We start from the raw sequence: 20752 nt of genomic DNA on the forward strand, positions 1-20752 counted from the left end.
CACGGGGTCGCAAAGAGTCAGACATGACTGAGCGACTAAGCACAGAACGGCAGCCACATCTCTAGTTGTACTTGGGTCTTCAAAGTTCCATGTGTCATCCTTGAAAAAATGTAAACAACCAGAAAATGCTGGGATCAGATGCCAAAATAGGGCCTAAAATACTATAACACATGAGGGATTATGAATAGAAGAAAGTCAAAGGATAAAAGCGTTTGTACTAGACGAGGAAGAAAAACTGAGGTCCATTGACAATGTCATTGGTCAGACTGGACAGTCTTGGCTAATAGGCACCAAACACTTCCTGAATGTGAAAGGCAGTCTGTTCAGCTGGGATTTGACAATAGAGAAACATCACTGAAAGTTGAAAAGCCTTCCCTGAGGACACAGAGGGCCAGCAATGAATGTACAGAAAATAAAAGCAAGGAGTTTAAAGCCTCAAGATATTTTGCCTTGTTACTTAATAATAAACAGTATGCTGTTTTATTGAATTCATAGCATTTTCTACACTCCTTGCATTCTTCTAGGTTTTTTAAGCATGAAAATTAAATAGCTTGCCCATGATCACACAGCTAGTTAGAAGATCGGGGCAGGACATATACATAGCCGGCTCAGAAGCTGGAAGAGGAGGTTCTACATGGGGCAGTCAATTTCCAGAAGAGTGTCTTGGCGAAAATTCTTGAGTTTCTTACCTAGATAAATATAGTAAGTCCCCGACCTATGAATGAGTTCCATTCTGAGTGGGCGTTTGTAAGTCCAACAAAGTTAACCTAGGTACCCAACTACCGCTATCAGTTGTATAGTACTATATTGTAAGAGGTTTATAATACTTCTCACACAAATAACACATAAAAAAACAAACACACACACAAAAAGAAAACATTTTCAATCTTACAGTACAGTAGCCTGAAAAGCACAGTAATACAGGATAACAGCTGGCATACAGGGGCTGGTATCCCGTGAACAGCCAGGAAGAGTTACTGACAGGAGGAGGGAGATGGTGGAGCTGAAGCATCGTTGGCAACAGGAGACGGAGGGCAAGCTGAAATTTCATTCACACCTGATGTTAATGGAACACACGTTTGAGTCTTTGAAAGTCTGCAACTTTAACGTTCGTATGTAGGGGACTTGCTGCAATCAGTTGTGGCAGTTACTGCCTGAGAAATTTTGTCACTTTCCTTAAATAAACAGACATCTAAGAAAACTTTTCAATGGTGGAAACATATGGAGATTTCCTGAGAGATGTGTGCCTTCTGTTTTCCGAGGGGCAGATACTCTCCATCTGAAATCTGTTGATGAAGTCAGTGCATGAGTGGTCATCACATGGCTAAGGCATCTTCTCTTTCCACTCTGGCTTTAGGAAGAACACCTTTTTCTGTTCTGGCCCCCAACCCCACTGGATGTGAACACCCCTCCTCTGTTTATGACCACAGGGTCTTGGCAACACTGAGTGGGAGGCTGTGGATGACCCCACCTTCCGGAGTTAATGGGTCTGAAATCATAACTTAGTTATGGACCGAGTCTTCAAGAACAAAGCGTACACCCCTGGCTCCAAGTGAACACTTCAAGGGCATACAATTCCTCCACATAGCACTAACATTGAGCTCTGGATTGCTATGTCCAGTAATTTCTATCACGTTCTATGACAGTGATCCTTTTCTAGGACAGAAAGAAGTTCCATATGTTTCATGTATAAGCCATCCTTGACTCCTCCTTCTTCTTCACTTCCAAAGTTCATAATCACCAATCTAGCCTATCTGCTGCTGCTGCTGCTAAGTTGCTCCAGTTGTGTCCGACTCTGTGCCACCCTACAGACGGCAGCCCACCAGGCTACCCCGTCCATGGGATTCTCCAGGCAAGAACATTGGAGTGGGTTGCCATTTCCTTCTCCAATGCATGAAAGTGAAAAGTGAAAGTAAAGTCACTCAGTCGTGTCTGACTCTTAGTGACCCCATGGACTGCAGCCTACCAGGCTCCCCTGTCCATGGGATTCTCCAGGCAAGAGTACTGGAGTGGGCTGCCATTGTCTTCTCCACCCTAGCCTATCTCAGTTCAGTTCAGTCGCTCAGACGTGTCCGACTCTTTGTGACCCCATGAATTGCACCATGCCAGGTCTCTCTGTCCATCACCAACTCCCGGAGTCTACCCAAACCCATGTCCATCGAGTCGGTGATGCCATCCAACCATCTCATCCTCTGTCGTCCCCTTCTCCTCCTGCCTCCTATCCCACCCAGCATTAGGGTCTTTTCCAATGAGTCAACTCTTGTCATGAGGTGGCCGAAGTATTGGAGTTTCAGCTTCAACATCAGTCCTTCCAATGAACACCCAGGATTGATCTCTTTTAGGATGGATTGATTGGATCTCCTTGCAGTCCAAGGGACTCTCAAGAGTCTTCTCCAACACCACAGTTCAAAAGCATCAATTCTGCGGTGCTCAGCTTTCTTCACCGTCCAAATTTCACATCCATACATGACCACTGGAAAAACCATAGCCTTGACTAGATGGACTTTTGTTGGCAAAGTAATGTCTCTGCTTTTAAATATGCTATCTAGGTTGGCCATAACCTTCCTTCCAAGGAGTAAGCGTCTTTTAATTTCATGGCTGCAGTCACCATCAGCAGTGATTCTGGAGCCCAGAAAAATAAAGTCTGACACTGTTTCCCCATCTATTTCCCATGAAGTGATGGGACCAGATGCCATGATCTTAGTTTTCTGAACGTTGAGCTTTAAGCCAATTTTTTCACTCTCCTCTTTCACTTCATCAAGAGGCTCTTTAGTTCTTCTTCACTTTCTGCCGTAAGGGTGGTGTCATCCGCATATCTGAGGTTATTGATATTTCTCCCGGCAATCTTGATTCCAGCTTGTGTTTCTTCCAGCCCAGCGTTTCTCATGATGTACTTTGCGTATAAGTTAAATAGCCTTCCTGTAACTTACAGATTTAGCTCCACTCTCACTGCCGGTGGCACCGCCACCTAGCGCACGCCTGCGGTACTGCAGCAGCCTCCCATTTGGCTTCCCCGAGTCTTCTCTGATCCAGGTCACCGGTATTTTCACACAAAAGCCACCGCGATTTTTCTTAGTCACTGCTCTGCTGCGATGCCCTCCACGACCTTCAGAATAAAGCAGGAATTCCTTAAGCTGCAATGCAAGATCTTCAACATGACGTCCGACTCTATCTTTAGTTTCAATTCTCACTACCCCTTCCCTTTCCATCCAAGCAACAGTCCTACCAAATTACTTTTGGTCCCACAGACATGCAGGCTCCTGGAAGTCTGAGCCTTTGAATGTGCCATTTCTTTTCCTAGAACCTTATTTCCCTTCCCTTCCCCCAACATTTTGTCCTGACAAATAGCCATCACTCTCCAGGTTATAATAGTTTCAGAGTTCCCTCCTCCAGCAGCAATTCCGAGCAAGATATTCTTGTCCCACCTATTTGTGCGTTTGTGTCTCTGCTAGTCAGGGCCTGGGGGGCAGGCTCTGTGTCTTACTCTCACTGTACTTCCAGCTCCTATCACAGCACCAGGTAGTTACTCAGTAAACATTTGTCAAATGGGTAGATGAACAAGATAGGCTTGTAATGAGGTTTGCTCTTTAAAATAAATAATATTGACAGAGTCATAATGCTTTCCAGACAATATTTCTACATCTGTGTTTCTTTAAAAATGTCAAGTTAAATGTCACAATTTTTCTATTTGCATAATCACTAACTACAAATTGATGCTCTGCATTAAATGAGTGACATGAGTTGAACATTCTGCTGCTGTACCTACCCCACAATCTCCTTTTTCACTAAAGAACTGAATTTTTTTAAAATTTGCTTTATAAGGTATTTTGTTCCATCATTCTTCTCCCTAAAATGCAGAAAGCAAGTGACAGAGATTTTGGATAATCTTTATATCCCTGAAATCTACTCACCCTCTCCTCCCCTCCATAAACCCTCAACAAAGTAGACACACAGGAAGTAAAGGAAATCTATTGATGGACCAGAGTAAATGATACTGGAAGAAACTACATAGGGGTATGCATGAGGAATGTAGGTACAAGCGCCAGGTAAACGATTCCCAGCATGCTCTGTTTACCACTGACAGGAAAAAAGAGGAGGATTTGTGGATATCATCAAAACATCAATTATCCAGAAGCCACAAGTGGATTGGTAGGTGTCTTAAGGGCAATCATTTTGGGAGGGCTAGATGCCTCAGATCATTTCCATCTTTAATGAAACCTTCTTTGCTTGACCATGATGCTCTTCTTCAGTTAACTGAAGCTTACAGATGTCAAATATGAGACTAGCTGACGCAACTTGATGAAATGTACTAAGCTGATTGTTAGGCATCAGTATCCTGTTTGAAAAATAAAGAGAGTGACTGGTTTTTATCCATGCATTTTTAAAAATAATCTGGGAGTCAGTTTTGCCAGCTTCCCTAGAGCCAAAGGTGTCATCAATAAAGCCAACCTGCTGATGCTTCATCTGGGCAGCTGGAGGCAACAGCATAGACACCTGGTCTTGGCTGCTGCTATTTCACCCACTGAAACACTCCAGGTAGTCCTCCCCTTACTAGACAAGACAGAGGACCCTCCAGGCTTCCAGAAAATGCAAACTCTCTTCTCTGCCAGAGCACACATGTCTTCTTACAAGTGGTGAGAAGCTATAGCTTTGCACTACACTTTTTGGCTTGGGGTATTCCCTTTGCTTCACCACCTGGGTCTAGGAAGGCCTATTAGTTTCCCAGGGATGACAAAATGAAGGATCACAAACTTGGTGGCTTAAGACAACAGAAATTTGTTGTCTATAAGTTCTAGAGGCCGAAAGTCTGAAATCAAAGTGTTGGCAGGGCCAGGCTCAATCCACGGTCTCTAAGGACAATTCTTCTCTGCCTCTTTCTGCTTTTGGCAGCCCCAGGCATTCCTTGGCTTGTAGGTGAACCACTTCAATCTCTGCCTCTTTCTTTTCATGGTACTCTCATCTTGTGTATCTGTGTATTCACATTGTCTTCTCTCTTTTTGTAAGATATGAATCACATTGGATTAAAGGCCCACTCTACTCCAGTATGATCCTATCTTTACTAATTCCCCTGCAAGGACTCTATTATCAAAGAAGGTCACATTCAATGATACTGGGAGTCAAGACTTCAACACATCTTTTTTTTTTTTACCCCCCAGGTGGGGGGCTGTTTATAAAAGGATAAAAGAAATCTTTCTAGTTTTCTTTCATGTTACTGATAGTTTGTGTGTTTTTATTAACCTGTTACTTAGAGGAAAAATAACTTGTCCTTATTTCCATCTTTGGACCAGTAAGTTATAATTTAGTTAGAATTGTATGGAGCAATCAGTTCCTGAGTTTCCACTGTGCTTCATTCCTCCACGTCATTCACCACCTACAAATGATTCTCCAATTTCCAGCACTTTCTCAATGACATACACTTAATTTTCACTAATCAACGTCAAGCAGCTCATCACCAACTGAATTCAACTCCCAGAACCTCAGCCCCAGAATTCTTGGCTCTAGTGAATTCCTAACAACAGTTATTAACATAAGAATTTATTTTCTTTTGGTCATTTGGGCCCCACTCTCAAATTATGTGTTCACACTTACAAATCTCAAATGCCTACATGTTCCCTTACCACAGATTTTCAAAATTCCTTCATGGATGGTTATAAGGAAGGAGAATTAGAAAGTCAGTTTTATGAAAACTGACTGCACCATGACTAGGTATGTGGAGAAGACCACCCAGCCACATCTACAAGACAGAAAAACCAGGACATCTTAAAACAGTTACTCATCACTTGGCCTTGTGCCTTGAAGAATCTATCAAGTTTCAGGTATCCACTTGGGATGCTCCCTTGTAGGGGGAAGTGTATTAATCCACTCGAACATCTGATTTACCCATTTTTAGAAGCCTAAAGTCATTCTGTAAAAATGACACCAGCATTGACCTCAGGGAATCTGAAGCTGTGTGGTGTCAGGAATGATGCAGGAAAATGCCAAGGATCACAGATCCAGAAAAGAAGATGTCTTTCAGCCTTCGACAGGAGCATACCAGAGTTCTTGTGTTCAAAGAACAAGAGAAGCATATGATTTCTTAGTTCTTCTGACTTGTACTGGAATATTCTACTTTTAGCTTGTGATTTTTTTTTTTTTTAAGTCAAAATGCCCTTTGAGCAATAGTAAGAGAACTGAATGCATACGAACTCCCAAGGAATATCCAAAGACCTGTGTGGAGAATAAACCCATTTCCTCTTCATTTCCCTACTGACTATGGCTGTTTCAAAATGAAGAAAATAGAGGCTCCATGGTTATCTCTGATGTTTTGATCTGAAGGGCTGCTGAAGACACATTCTGTTTGCTTGTCCAATTCATTTCTCAGTTTGTAGCTGATGCCATCACACGGGTGGGGTTTCTATTTTCCCAGTATGTGCTTCCTGCTGATAGCTATTATTTTAAATTCTATTTTATAGAGCATGTACTCTCTTCTACTTAGCCATTTTCTACATTTTATCATACCCCAAATCTGTCATTGATGGCGACAGCCACAAATCCCTGTGGTTTGCTCTCAGGAAAAGATCTCTATGAAGAAAGATAGATCCGGGCCAAATATCAACCAGGGCTGAATTCTTTCATATAGATCATTTTCTACTTTTTCCAAAAGAAAGAAATCTCACCTCCTCAGAAATGAAACAAAGCTATCTCAGTGAGGATGGGATATATATTCGTCAACTACTTATGTTCAATGTTTGTTGAGTATCTGTTATATGCTAGGCATCTTCTTAGACCCTAAGGGATACAAGAATGAACTGAACAGAAATAGTTCTTAATCTCATGGCACTTATATTCTAGTTTACATAATATGATGTGTCATCTTAACCAAAATTTTCTCTTTCCTGTGGGTCATCAAGGGATGAGGGCAGAGGCTATCATTTTAATGTGCATATTTGGCTTTCCCTAGTTGGATTTTTGGCTTTAAGTTCCATTAATTTGTTACATATTAATTAATTTTTACCAGCTCCTCATTGTATATCACTGATTTAAATCATAGTAATAATAATAATAGAAAACACTCACAGTCTAAACTCATTAGCTTAAAAGCTTCAGTCTTTCTCCTGAGATATAGTACACACCATACTCTATAGGCTGTATATAAACCTAACCAAAAATAAAAAAGGGAACTTCTGCCTTGCAATGAAACCAGTCAGAGTTCAATGTCCATTTTGAATACTGAAGGTATTCTTCCATAAATAGTTCATGAATTGTTCTTTTGGTTATTCCATTAGTTGCAGCCTCTCATTACACAAACCATTAAACTTAATGAGGATGAAACTGGCTATAACTTTTAAGCCAGTTAAGCCTCCATTACCCATAGATACAGGCAATCAACTCTGAGGATATGTTCCCACTACTCATAGGAAAGGATTTACTTGAAGATCACCGGTTCCTTCCCTCCAGGACTGAAGCAACAGCAGCTCCATTAGACAGAGCATAGTTACCATCAAGGGAGACCCCATGGTATATCTCTCTGAACTGTGGATACTTCATCACTCAAGGTGAAAATAGTAGAAAAATGCAACTTGTCACAAATTTGCTGTCAGTGGATGATTCCTGCCAAGCTGACATATGTAACTTTGCTTCCTCTGATGTCACCGGATAATATAACTCACTGCTGAAACAGTGTTGACAGTGGAAGAAGGAAAAAAAATAAATCTGCCGAGCCAAGGATAATATTACAAAAACAAAGAATGACAATGAGGCCGTTTCTGCACATGTCTGCATTTCAATTGGCAAAGCACAATCTGGAGATGTAGAAATATCACCATGGTCACCGTCTAAACCAGAATTCTGTTCCCAGGTGTGGGCTGAGTGCTTTGCCCACGGACCTCTGCAAATAATTACTAGCTTAAAAAAAAGATTTCTGCCCCCCCCCTCCCTAAGCAGTACATGGGCATAGCAAATAAAATGAGTAAAATCAGCTTTTTAAGCAACTGCCCAGCATAAGTCATTACTTGGCAAGGGGCTGTAACATTTGTCCAGAATGGTTCTTCACAGTATGACGTCCACTTTCAAGTAGATGTCTTGATAAATGTGGCATCAATCCCCATGCCTGGGGAAAAGTCGAGTGGGGATGAAATTATGCCATTTCGGAATGAAATAAGTAAGTTACTAGCACCATCTGTGGTCTTGTACACAGGCACAGAGCTGACTGAACACATCTGTCATGTTATAGATCTATGGGCTTACAGATGCCTTAAAGTCAATGAGTGAAACTTTAATTTCTTAGTATCTTTCACAGCATCTATCACTGTAGGCATTCATTTACTTGTTCAGGAAATATTTCAGGTCATGAGCTAGATAGCAGACACTATGCTAAGTGATATATATAGTGATATATATATATATAGCTATGATATATAGCGATTCTCACATCTAATAGGGACTTTATTCTCGTAGAGCTTATACTGTAGCTATGAAGGGGAGGAATTACCAAGTAATCACACAACTACATAATTACACATAATACAACTGCCATGATCTCTTCCCTTGATTCTTCAAGTGAAATGAATTATTCCTTTCTCTGCCCTCCATTAGTACTCTCTTATTTCTCAGTTAAGCGTTTACTAATGTCTGCTTATGTGATGAATTGGGTACATACCTCCGGCTATTCAGATGGCAGTCAATTCCAGAATAGGGCCACGTCTTTGTGTTTCTCATTACCTCCCCCCTCCCATATGCTTCTCTTCCACTACCGACCCCTGCCTGGAGCTCCCACCACCCTAGCTTGCACAGAGCTTCCCACTCCCCCCGACCCCCCAAAAAATGTAGAAATAAAGCTGATCCATTTACTAGCTTTTCTGTGTGGATCAAATTCATTTTATTTTATGGTTCCATTTATACATTGGGGATAAGAATTTACTACTAGTCTCTTTGGGGGTACTGTAACTCTAAGAATGAAATTGAGACCCTCAATATAAAAGTAGCAGAATATAAGAACCCCTGAGAGGCAGATCCATAGTCAGTCCAAAGGCTTAACTGATGGTATGGGAAAAGGAACAATTTTACTGGACTCGATCTAAAGTTGTATCAGTGCTGGTTGATATTCATACTCAGTCTTCGATAAAATGAGAAAATAGAGGCAAGGCAGTGAGTTTTTCATAGGCTAAATTTATTCAACTTGTGTTGAGATTATCCTTCAAAAAATGCCCACTTTTATGACATAATGGTGACAATGGAGTTTTTAGAAAGTGTTTTCTTGTTAAAATTTAAATAAAAGGCTATATCTATATCAGTCTCTTCAGTTTTTCTTTGCCAGTTTTACTGTTCCGTAAAATCTATCTAGGAAACACTGACCCAGGGTTTCTGCTTTCATTGGCTGGAACAACTTGCAGCCAAAGTCAACCCAGATCAAGCTCATGTCAGGAGGTAGCTTATTGGCTGGTGTGCTTCAGTGAGGACAGCGAGATCCAAGGAGGTTCAGAAGATAATTTTCTTGGCAGGAAGCCCTCTAAATTCAAAGAAAGATGTAGTCAACCTCTCCCTTGGTTGCATTTTGTTTCAAATGGAGACAGTGAAACTAGCATTTTCCATGGTGCTTACAGCTTACATCATGATCATAGGTAAGATTAAAAGGATAAAGGGAAAAGGGGTGTAGAATAGGGAAACCAAGAGAAGGAAGACAAGGCACTTCCCTAGTGGTCCAGTGGTTAAAGCTCTGTGTTCCCAGTGCAGGGGGCAAGGGGTTCAATCCCTTGCTGGGGAACTAAGATTCCCTCATGCCATGCATAGCACAGCCCCAAAGAGAGAGACAGAGAGAGACAGAAGGAAGACATGAAGGCAGTGGAACATACAAAATGAAGAGTGATTAAAAGGTTGACGTGGGAAAGTAAAAGTAAGAAAAACAAGAAATTCACACACACAAACTACCATTGCCAGTTACAGAAGCCAGTGGTTCATGAACTCTACATTTACCCATGATTTCTCTTTAGTTGCTGAAAAACAGAAAACCATGCCAGCAATTTCACCAAAGACTTCTTAGCACAAAAGAAGCTCTTCAGCTCTGTCAATCACCGAATAGCCAAATACAAGGCCAAGACCCCTAACAAGAATGCTATTCCTGACATATGAGCATCTTCACCTTTGCTAACTGTTTTCTTCCAGGGCCGAGGAGATTAGTCAAAAGATAAATTAATACACTTCTGATTGGGACCTGTTCTTGGGGCAAAAGAAGATTCCATTTCTGGCACTCTCCTTCCTAAACTACTGTTGAGGGTCAGGGCACTGGTGGTAAGCAAAGCAAAAGAAAACAAAATCCAAACCATGGTTGCTCCTAAGCGTCACCTCGCATTCTTTCACCTCCTGCTAAGCATGAAAGGAGTTATTAACACAATAGCATAAATGCTTATATGTGTTTTCTCAGGTTTTACATCCCCAGAAAACTTCCCCTCCACTTAGAAACAAAAGCCTGCCCATGTTTTGACGCCCAGCTCATCAAAGACTGTAATATTGTCTTGTGGGTTCCCACCATCCTTTACCAACAATGTGCCTTTAAGAGTTGGAAACTCTTCTCTGTTTATGAACACAGTGTCTTCACATACACACCAACAACATCTGAAGGAGGATGCATGTAGGGTGTCCAATGACCATGCATTAAGTTCCTGCCAGTTGGGTCCATTAGCTGGAAAACCAGAGCTCAGAACCATTTCCACTGGAAGGGTTCCCTTTCTGTCTCTCTTCCCTTAGAGCTTAACCACCTTTTGGATACATATGGCAGATCCACTGGTCATTCCATACCCGCCCCCCCATTGGCTTTTCTTTCAAGGGAGAAATAAAATTTTTGTTCAGAGAGTAAGCATTGCCTTGCAGTTTCCAGTCTAATTTATGCTACATTTGGAAGTTGGACGTGACCCACAGGCCAAGAGCCGCTGTGAATAAAGTTCATGTTCACAAACCCTGTGATGTGGTTGGGTCATACTGCATTTTTCCTCACCCTGCGGTGGGAGTGAAGTTCAATGCCCATGTAGTAAAGATTTTACCCAGCAGGTGGGAGTAATTACACACAGCTCATATTTCTAGGCAGCAACTTCTTTCAAATTTATAACCCAAAAGTCTAGTAGTAAATTCCGCAACTTTTTGAAATCTGAATTTGCTAACACATTCTCCAATTCGCAAAACATATATGGTGAGTCATAACTCAAGAGTCTTGAGTTTATATCAGAACTCAAGTACAGCTGAAGAAGACAGTAACTGACAAATAGTTCCCATGGAATTGAGACTTACTACCATTTCCATTATATGCTCAGTTTTGCTTTTTAGTCACTTTTAAATTTTTTTATTTACCTGAGGTAATTTTATTCTTAGAAAAATTTTTCTCCGCCCTTTTTTCTGAAAATACAATTTTGCCATGTCTTTGGCTGCATTTTCCTTGTACACTTAAGTAAAATTTGTATCTATGCTTAAGAAATACTAACACAACTGAATTCCGAGTGAAACATTTACACACTCACTCACGAAACAGAGACGACTGATCTATTCTCCACTGGTCCAAACACTTCAGCAGTTTTCAGGTATAGATTAAGTTGCCAACATGATGACAGATGATGTCTCTTCTGAATCCAATATTTCTTTCGTATCTGTTTAGAGACATGTGCCTAAAGTTTATAATGGCAAGTCTTGAAATGAGTATCTTAAGGAATATGCTTTAGACTTTTCTACACTATGAAAAATATGGGTGCAAGGATACGCGTGCATATTTTACTTCAATCCGTTCATCTTGCGGAATGCAATGAACAGAATTATTTTTGTTCTTACTGGTACTGTTTTTAAACCAATATTATCAGAGAGTAATTAAATGAGTAGTAAATATGTTCCTTCTTCCTGAGCACAGGACCAAACTACATTTCCCAGGCTCCTGAAACCTAGGTGGAGGTCATGTGACTAATCCTGACCAATAGGAGGAAAGCAGAAAGTAAGTGTCTCTTCCTAACCAAGGCAGTTAAGAATATACACATTCTTAAATGTGTGTTCATGTGCACACTTGCCTTTTTGTACATTTTCATTCTGCCTACAGTGTGCTGGCTATATAGTGACCTTGAAGCCAAGTGTCAATGACACAAGAGCCATCTTCCTCTGCCATAGCCTAGGAGAAAAAGAAATCCCTGAGTCACCTCTTAGAGGAATAAACCAACCAAAAACAACTGAGCTGGAATCTAAATCAGTAAGATAGAAGGTTTCATTATATTAAAACACTAAGAACTGTTTTTTCTTTTAAACTTTTTTTTTTTTTTTTGGACTGCATTGCATGGCATGTGGTATCTTCAATTCCCAACCAGGGATTGAACCTGTGCCCCCTGCAGTGGAAGAGGAGAGTCTTAACCACTGGACTTCCAGGGAAGTCCTGCATTGTTTTTCCTTTTAAACAGCAGTTGTCATGCCCCAACCAAATCATAAAAATGACAGCGTTGTTTATTCCAAGTTTTTGTGTGCTAGTATACCAACAAAATGCCTATACATAGATCAAATGTGTTATATGGCATACCATTTTTGATATAAACAATACATCACTTTTCATTTGAGGATGATCTGATATTATGTATCTCTCACATTTAACTTTATAATTTCAGGTTCATGAGTCATTTTTATTATATATATGAGAGTGGGCTCCTAGCCCATATAAGCAATATTTTGCCAGCTTGTGCTACAGCCTTTTCTCCATCCTTAATTAATTGCTTCAATGAGTCTTTGCCAAAGACTGTCTGATATCTTTTGTTTTCTTATTTAGAATTTGCAATTATAATTTATGATCTACCAATTTTAAGTCATCTCAACTATTTGATTAGGAATATAATAACTGTTTTCACCCTTTCTAAGGAAACAATGCTTGAAAGGAAATGAGGTCTAGAATAGATTATAACTCAGAACTCCTGAGGAATTCTGGCCCAGGGGATCATGAGATGAAGAACTTAAATTTAATCTCGTCAGTCTTACCTTACTGTAAGAAACTAAAGACTCAGAATGCTAATTCCCCCTCTTTGATGATGCTTAAAGACATCAATGTGGCTCAGGAAAAGAAAACAAAGTTCAGAGTTAATTATCTTTGGCTGCATTTTAGGCTTTATCCTTTGAGGTCACTATGTTCTCCATCTATAAAATGCGCATCAAGTACATACCAATTGTCAAGACAACTCAGGAACAACCTTAGGACAAGGCATTATTAATACAATAAAATACAGGTCTTCAAGTCCATAAATAGAGTTGATTGTTTTGTTTTTTTTTTAAAGGCTTTTCTACAGGACTTTAGAAATCACCAAAGAATCAATTTAACTGGATTAGTGTTTATAAATAGAGATGTTCTATAAAATCCACAAAATTTCTGGTATGTTTTAATCTAGTTATGTTTTAATAATATGGACATAACAAATTCAATTATAACCAAAGACTGGCCAGATTAAAATTTCTTGCCTATAAAAGAGGCACTTATAAGTACTTTTGCATTAGCACCAATCCAGCCATAGTGCTTTGTTGCCTCCAAGTTATTTGATTTTTTTGTGACATCTAAAGACATCCTGAATGGGATGCTATCCTAGTTCACTTAATGGTTAACAGCATGGGCTCTGGAGTCAGTTTGAGTTCAAATTGCCTCACAGTTACCACCAGTATGACCTTGAGTGTATTTCTGAACACCATTGGCTCAGGTTCTTCATCTGAAGAATGAAGATAAAAATCATGATTTGTCTCATGAAATAGTAGTGAGCATGAGTGTGAATTCTCCCCAGGGAAGCACTTCGCACACTTCCTGGTCATATAGCAAGGGTTCACCAAACACTGGCTATTTTTACTACCCTTCATAAGCATATTTGAATTGGTTTTATTCTTAATTCCTTTGAATGAACCCAGCTCACCCATGTGAGCCTGCATCCCACATGCTGTGGGCCTTCAGAACTCTGCCAGCCCATCCTTCCTTATCCCACTGTCTCTCCACATTTGGCTTCCACAAAATGCCCCAAGGAGAAGAAACACACTCTCTTCCTCTGCCAGACTCATATATTGGGTTGGCCAAAATACTCATTCACATTTTTCCATAACAACGTACAGAAAAACCCGAACTATCTTTTTGGCCAATCTAACACTTACTTACGACTTCCCAAGTGGCGCTAGTGGTAAAGAACCGCCTGCCAATGTAGGTGACATAAGAGACGTGGGTTCCACCCCTGGGTTGGGAAGATCACCTGGAGAAGGAAATGGCAACCCACTCCAGTATTTTGGCCTGGAGAATCTAATGGACAGAGGAGCCTGGCAGGCTACAGTCCATGGGGTTGCAAAGAGTCGGACATGACTGAAACGACTTCACACACAAGACTTATTTATCTGCCCCAAGATACTTCTTTGGACATTTGATAATTCGGTAGAGAAAATGAATTCTTCTATCATGCTGGCTTTTCTCACAATATCTAAGGTGTTAGCCAAAACCACTGCTCTCCTATTACTGCATTCCATTCCAACAATCATGAAAGAGTTGATCTCCAAAAATATATATTATTGAATCATAATTGCAATATAGGGTGATTCATTCCATTCTGGTTATTAGGGTGATTATATTAAGATTACTCAGATTAATGTCTCTCCCAACCATTGTACAAATGTAAGCTTTTTTTGGCAAAAGACATTATGCAATGTGTTCAATTATTCTAATGATCATACATATTCTATATTTTCATCAACCAAGTATTTATTTTAAAAATACTTGGAATAATTTTAGAGGAAATAATTCTATTCCCAATTGCCACATACAGGCTTAATTTTTTTTTTAACCAATCGATGTAGTTTAGAGGTTAAATAAAATTTGTAGTTCTACACAATTCTGTCTAAAGCTACTGATTTAGCTACTACCAATGAAAATGTTGATAAGTGGAAGAATCATGAGTGATTGTACTGCTTATAGGACTGAAAAGCTGGTCCTAAGGAAGGCTTCCATGTGTATTGGGCATTCTTCCCCTTCTGACAGGTGTGTCTGGTGGCAGATGAAGTGGCCTTGGCTTCCTCTGGACCACAACTAGGCAGCACCAACCCCTGCCAAACTCTTGTGTAGGAGGATTTGGGGGTCCATCTCAGGTAGCATCTCCTAGATGGATGAATTTGACAGGATGGATGTGATACAGTGGCTGTTCTCTGGGCTCAAATTTCACTTTAATTCCGCTCTCCTCCCTACCCCCACCCTTAGCTCCCAACCCTTCCAGCAAGGATGGCTTCTCACAGTTCCTCTTTCCTGAGTCTATGACATTAGGATTAACTGGAGAGTTTCTATGTGTATACCTGGTGAGAAATGGAAGATTTCCTGCCTTATCAGTAAACAAAGGATGTCGGATGCTGGGAAAGATTGAGGGCAGGAAAAAAAGGTTGATGGCAGAGGACGAGATGGTTGGATGGCATCACTGACTCAATGGACATGAGTTTGAGCAAACTCCGGGAGATAGTGAAGGACAGGGAAGCCAAGCCTGGCGTGGGTCCATGGGTCCCAAAGAGTCAGACAGACTGAGCGACTGAGCAACAACAACAGGGTCATGAGCAATTGCAGCCACCACTGATGGTGAGTTGGTGAGCCCCGAGCAAAATCAGGAAGGAAAATCATACCTGCCATCTAGCAGCCATCAGACTGTAGTCACTCCCCCGATGGTGAACCCTGAGGATATGACACGTAGGACCCTGGCCCTAGAGAGCTGAGGTGCATATCAAAAGAATGTGTGAGCCCAGATTCTTGCATCTTCTTATAGGAAGAAAAGTGCTAAATTTCTTAGCTTGAGAAATCTTGTTTTCCTTTAATTAACAATAATCTTGTGATGTTCAGAATACCTGTCCTTTATTGAAAATTTCTGTATTTCCTGGCTGTCCCCCCTTGCCTCCTTGGGGCAGTTCTCTCAGGGTTACTTGAGCTGCTGCCTCCTGGGCTTAAAGTCCTAAAATTCCCACTGAGTGAAATATAACTGCCGACTTTTAGGTTGAGAATATTTTTAAAGTCAACAATAGGGATGGCGGCTGAGGTGAGGGTTTCTCTCTTACTGGCTTATTTTCTCTGAAGATCCGTTCAGCATAGTTAGAATGTGTGGTGAGGAAGGGGGCGGGGGAATCAGATGTTCTATTTTTTATCAGCCTAATTTATTCTGCTTTACTTTCAGGGACACAAGTTGCATTCTGCCGGTCAGCTTGTGATAATCGGTTTAAAGTGATGTTTTGCTTTGTAATCCATTTGAGGTAAAGCATATGCATTATCTGAACTGAATAAACAAGAGGAGAAAAACATAACTATATTTTGTTGGAGAAAATTCCCATTGACAGAGTGACCGTTTCTTTACCAATTTTTTACCCCCAGTCAATCATTTTTGCCAGGAAACGTATGCTACCACCACGATGGATAAATACAGACTCAAAGTGTATCCTGGGATCAGAGCATCATAAAGCCACTACCACCCCTAGTTCTGAAGGGGTAGCCCACTGAGACTAGCTATAAGTTAAAAGGGGGTGCCAGCAGGAGCTGTGGCCTTCAGAAGGAGAATTAGTTACTGCTAATCATGACCAGCCCTAGAGAAGGAAATGGTAACCCACGCCAGTATTCTGGACACAACTGCACAACTGAGTGACTAACACACACACACACACACACACACACACACACACACACACACACACACACACACACACACACACACACACACACACACACACACACACACACACACACACAACCATGACCAGGTAAGGAAGATTCACGGGAAATGAATGTGCAGGGCTCTCTCCTTCCAACCTATGAACTCCTGTCAGTGCCCCCTTTAGGGAAACTCTACTTGAAGACAGAGGGCAAGGGAGCCTGTTGATTCCAGCATCCCAGGACACAGAGTTTGGAGAGCCAGGTAGACAGTGTATGAGAAACAGCAAATATAGAAGAGTCATCATAGAAACAGATCTTTAAGATACAAGCCATACACACTCCTCTGTTTAAACTATAACGCCTTTCAAAGCACAGTGCAAGCAGAGCCTCTTGGGAGCTTTTCCTGGTAACCCTAGTTTTTACTGATTTCCCTCTTGTTTGACTTTATAGCACTTAAAGCTTGTCTTGGTATTTCTTGTTACACACATAAGGAAAGGGAGTTATAATCTGACATCTGAACTATTTCTTTAGCGGTTAGAGGCTATACTGATGGATAGTTATTTTATATTTAATAGCACTGCTCCTTAAAAACATAATATTAACTCCATCTCTTAATCCTTCCATATTTCTGAACTTCCTAGCCCAGTGGGTACTTCAGGGTTCACCAGTTTCATTCTTCTAACACTGTTTATTAATTGCCTTCTATGGTTGGTTTCAACCCTGTACGTGTGGGGTGAGGAAATAGCCCTTGATCTCAGGGGCTTCTATTCTTTCTTTCCATTCACGGATGTATTCATTTGTTCAATAGCCTTTTAGTGGGTATCTATTATGTGTCAAACTGTGCTCGGCACTGGGGTTCTAATGGTAACAGGAAAATAGACCTGGCATCACAGAACTTGCAATCTACTGAGGGAGAAGCCACCCAAAAACAATTCTAAAAGCATCACAGGAGCAAGTGCAAAACTGCAACTATGATGAGCGCAATACAAACAAGGAAACGGCAGTGAGGACATCTAACAGAGGGAACTGACTTAACGGAGACAGGAGGCTGCCTTGAAGACAAGGTCATTAACTTGAAACCAGAAGAATAAATAAGAGTTACCTAGATGACTGCTAGGGAGCAAGTCATAACTATAGGGAACAGCAAAGTCCTTGTCTCCAAAGAGAGACTAGCAAGGAAGGAGAGCTAAGAGCAATAATGGATTAGGCAGATGTACTAGGAGACTGGGAACACAGACAAGGGCCAGGAGCTGCCCGCCAGGGAGCTCTTGGTAAGGATTCTGGTTTACATTAAGAGTGATGGAGTATGGGATTAATACAGACATATTACTAGATATAAAACAGATAAATAACAAGGACCTACTGTATAGCACAAGGAATTATATTCAATATCTTGTAATCTATAATGGAAAAGAATCTGAAAAGTATATATAACATATATATGTATAACTGAATCACTTTGCTATACACTTGAAAGTAACACAACTTTGCAAATTGCTAATTTTTAAAAATTGAGAGAAAAGGACATAGTTCAGGCATGTATAACTTTATAACCCTGGTATAAACTCTTCATTCAACAAAAATTTTGCTGTACAGATGATTTAAGTGAAAAACTTAAATTCTTTCCAATAAAGATATGCACAATTGAATAATAAAAAGGAAAAAAAGAGTAGTGAAAATCCATTGGATTTGGGTGCTATGGTTAGATTTGTGATTTGAAATAATCCTTTGACTTTTATGTGGAGTAGTGTGGTTGAGGGGAGGAGGAGTGGTAGCTTAGAGGAGTCTATAATGTGAGAAAGAAAGGGAAGTGTATGGATTTGAATGACACAGGGCAGGGAGATAAGATCAATAAGGATTTGGTGAACCATTGGATATCCAGAAGAAATATACAGTGAGAAAGCATATATCACACATTAGTAAAATGGGTAAGGAGCTGGTCATTGAGATAGAAAATAATCACATAGCACCAGATACTTGCATACGAGAGGGAAAACACAGGGACATACAATGTGCTATACTGTAGAAATATTACAAGAGTTACAACAGATTATATAAGAAGATATGGCACAACACTATAAATAACTATTTTTTTGAGATTTTTAAATTTTTAATTATTTATTTTTAAACACCCAAAACATTCTGTGTTGGGGTATAGGCAATTAACAATGTTGTGGTAGTTTCAAGTGAATAGCGAAGGGACTCAGCCACACATGTGAAATTAAAATAAAAGGAAGAATATGGTAGAAGCAAAGAGGGGTGAGAATCATGGTCAATACAGTGTCTCTTAAGCTAACGATACTGCTCAAGGGTATGACCACTGTCTTATTGAATTAGTCACTAAAGCTAGAATCACTATAGATAGAAAAGACTCGGAGCATTCTCTGGTAGCTCAGCTGGTAAAGAATCCGCCTGCAATGCAGGAGACCCCGGTTCAATTCCTGGGTTGGGAAAATCCACTGGAGAAGGGATGGTCTACCCACTCCAGTATTCTTGGGCTTCCCTGGTGGCTCAGCTGGTAAAGAATCCACCCATAACATGGGAGACCTGGGTTCAACCCTGGGGTTGGGAAGATCCCCTGGAGACGGGAATGGCTACCCACCCCAGTATTCTGGCCTGGAGAGGTCCATGGGGTCACAATTTCTAAAGTGAGTCCATTTCATGCAAGATTATATAGGAGGTAGAAGCTAGGAGATTATGGAAATGTGTTCTTCTTCCTTTGCAGTCAGAAAAATGGAGATTTATGGCACTTAATAATGTGGCCGATGTCATATACTCTGAGTCAGCAGAAAAGTAAAGGGAGAAAAATAAACAAGTTTCAAAGAGCTAGAAGGAAATTTCGAGATCATTTGACGTGGCCCCTTCACGGGCCAAGAGTAGAAATTTTTGTCAAGGTTTGACAGGTAGCAACAGAATTGTAACCAGAACCCAGGTGTCTCGACTCTCAGTCCTACATTTATTTTTTCACTCCAGAATATGAATGGAATTTCAAGCTAATGGTTCACTGCTCAAGGATTTGGCCTCTCCCAGTAGCCAAAGAATCCTTTCTAAAAGTGGTGGAGAGCTAAAAAGCACCATGGAGCAATTGAGACTCGGCTATGTTGGGTTAAAACATAAGCCGATGTGAACCTTGGCAAGTCTATGAGGACCACATCTGAGAACAATTACAACAATTCCCTGTGATCTCAATTTCTTCACCTATAAAATGTGACCGTCGTGAATAATTATGTCCTTCTCCTATGAAAGTATGGTTCCATGTATGATTCCTCCAACATCTAAATATCCCGGCTGGACTTGGGAAAATAACTCTACCTTTCATTGTTTGGAATATGTTTCCTGGTGAAAGGGAATATGTGCTGGTTTTTATCATTGAACATATTTTCATGTTTAAACTCCAGAGAAAGTGAGAGGAAAGCATAAAACAGGAAGCATCTGTATTTTTCACTGGCAGAGCAAGTGGAATTTGATGTGACTTCAATATTTTTCACTGCCTTATATTCACAGATGGCTCGAATTCAAAAGTGCTTTGCATAAGAAAATGGGTGGAAAGTGGTAAGAAGACCTTGGAAAGAGAGGAGGGGAAGAAGGACAGAAGGCAAGAAGAGAGTGGGGAAGGAGGAAAGCTGGAAGATTATAAAAACCCTCAGGTATTACTAACCCATCGGACGAAGAAAGGGGAAGGGCAAAGAAGGGAGAAGGAGGAGGAGGGAAAAATGGAAGAGGAGGAAGAGGAGGGAAGGAGAGAATGATTGCAAAATTGCACTGACTTTCCTCAGTATGGTCCAGAGATAGGGCTTTGGTTTAGAGCTAGCCGATCTATTGGGTGGCCAAAAAAGTCAATTTGGGTTTCCCCCTAGCATCTCATGAGCCCCAGACGAACATTTTGGCTAACCCAGCACTTGGATTGATTCTTCTACTGACTGCTGACTGAACAGTGTAAATTATGCAGACTACCATTCTCCTCATCCAAAAGATGAAGCCGCCAAGAGAGGATGAGAGAAGAGTTTCAGGTGAACAGAGCCGCACCAAAGAACAAGCCTGCTGTTTGCACAAAAGCACATGTTCAGCAGGACTTGGTCCCAACACCTGGATTGAAGCACCTAGTGTCTCTCATGTTGCCTTGGAAGGAAG

The 20752-nt window shown here is 40.7% G+C and overlaps 1 protein-coding gene across 9 annotated transcripts in view; it reads right to left on the reverse strand.

Moving 5' to 3' along the window:
* NRG1 (neuregulin 1) overlaps nt 1-20752 on the reverse strand; it is a 1106536-nt gene that overhangs the window by 566678 nt on the left and 519106 nt on the right. For 6 of the 9 annotated variants that reach the window (XR_014063128.1, XR_014063125.1, XR_014063129.1 and 3 more), the window contains exon 3: nt 11487-11612. The exons of 1 other annotated variant lie outside the window; for it this stretch is intronic. The gene's annotated coding sequence lies outside the window, so the exon portion shown is untranslated. Of the gene's footprint in view, nt 1-9130; nt 9488-11486; nt 11613-12020; nt 12119-20752 lie in introns of those variants that run through there. 2 more of the 9 variants (XR_014063115.1, XR_014063118.1) reach the window with 2 other exon arrangements.

The sequence above is a fragment of the Giraffa tippelskirchi genome, chromosome 8, assembly GCF_054371585.1.
Source record: "Giraffa tippelskirchi isolate mGirTip1 chromosome 8, T2T-mGirTip1v1.2.pri, whole genome shotgun sequence".
Lineage (NCBI taxonomy): Eukaryota > Metazoa > Chordata > Mammalia > Artiodactyla > Giraffidae > Giraffa > Giraffa tippelskirchi.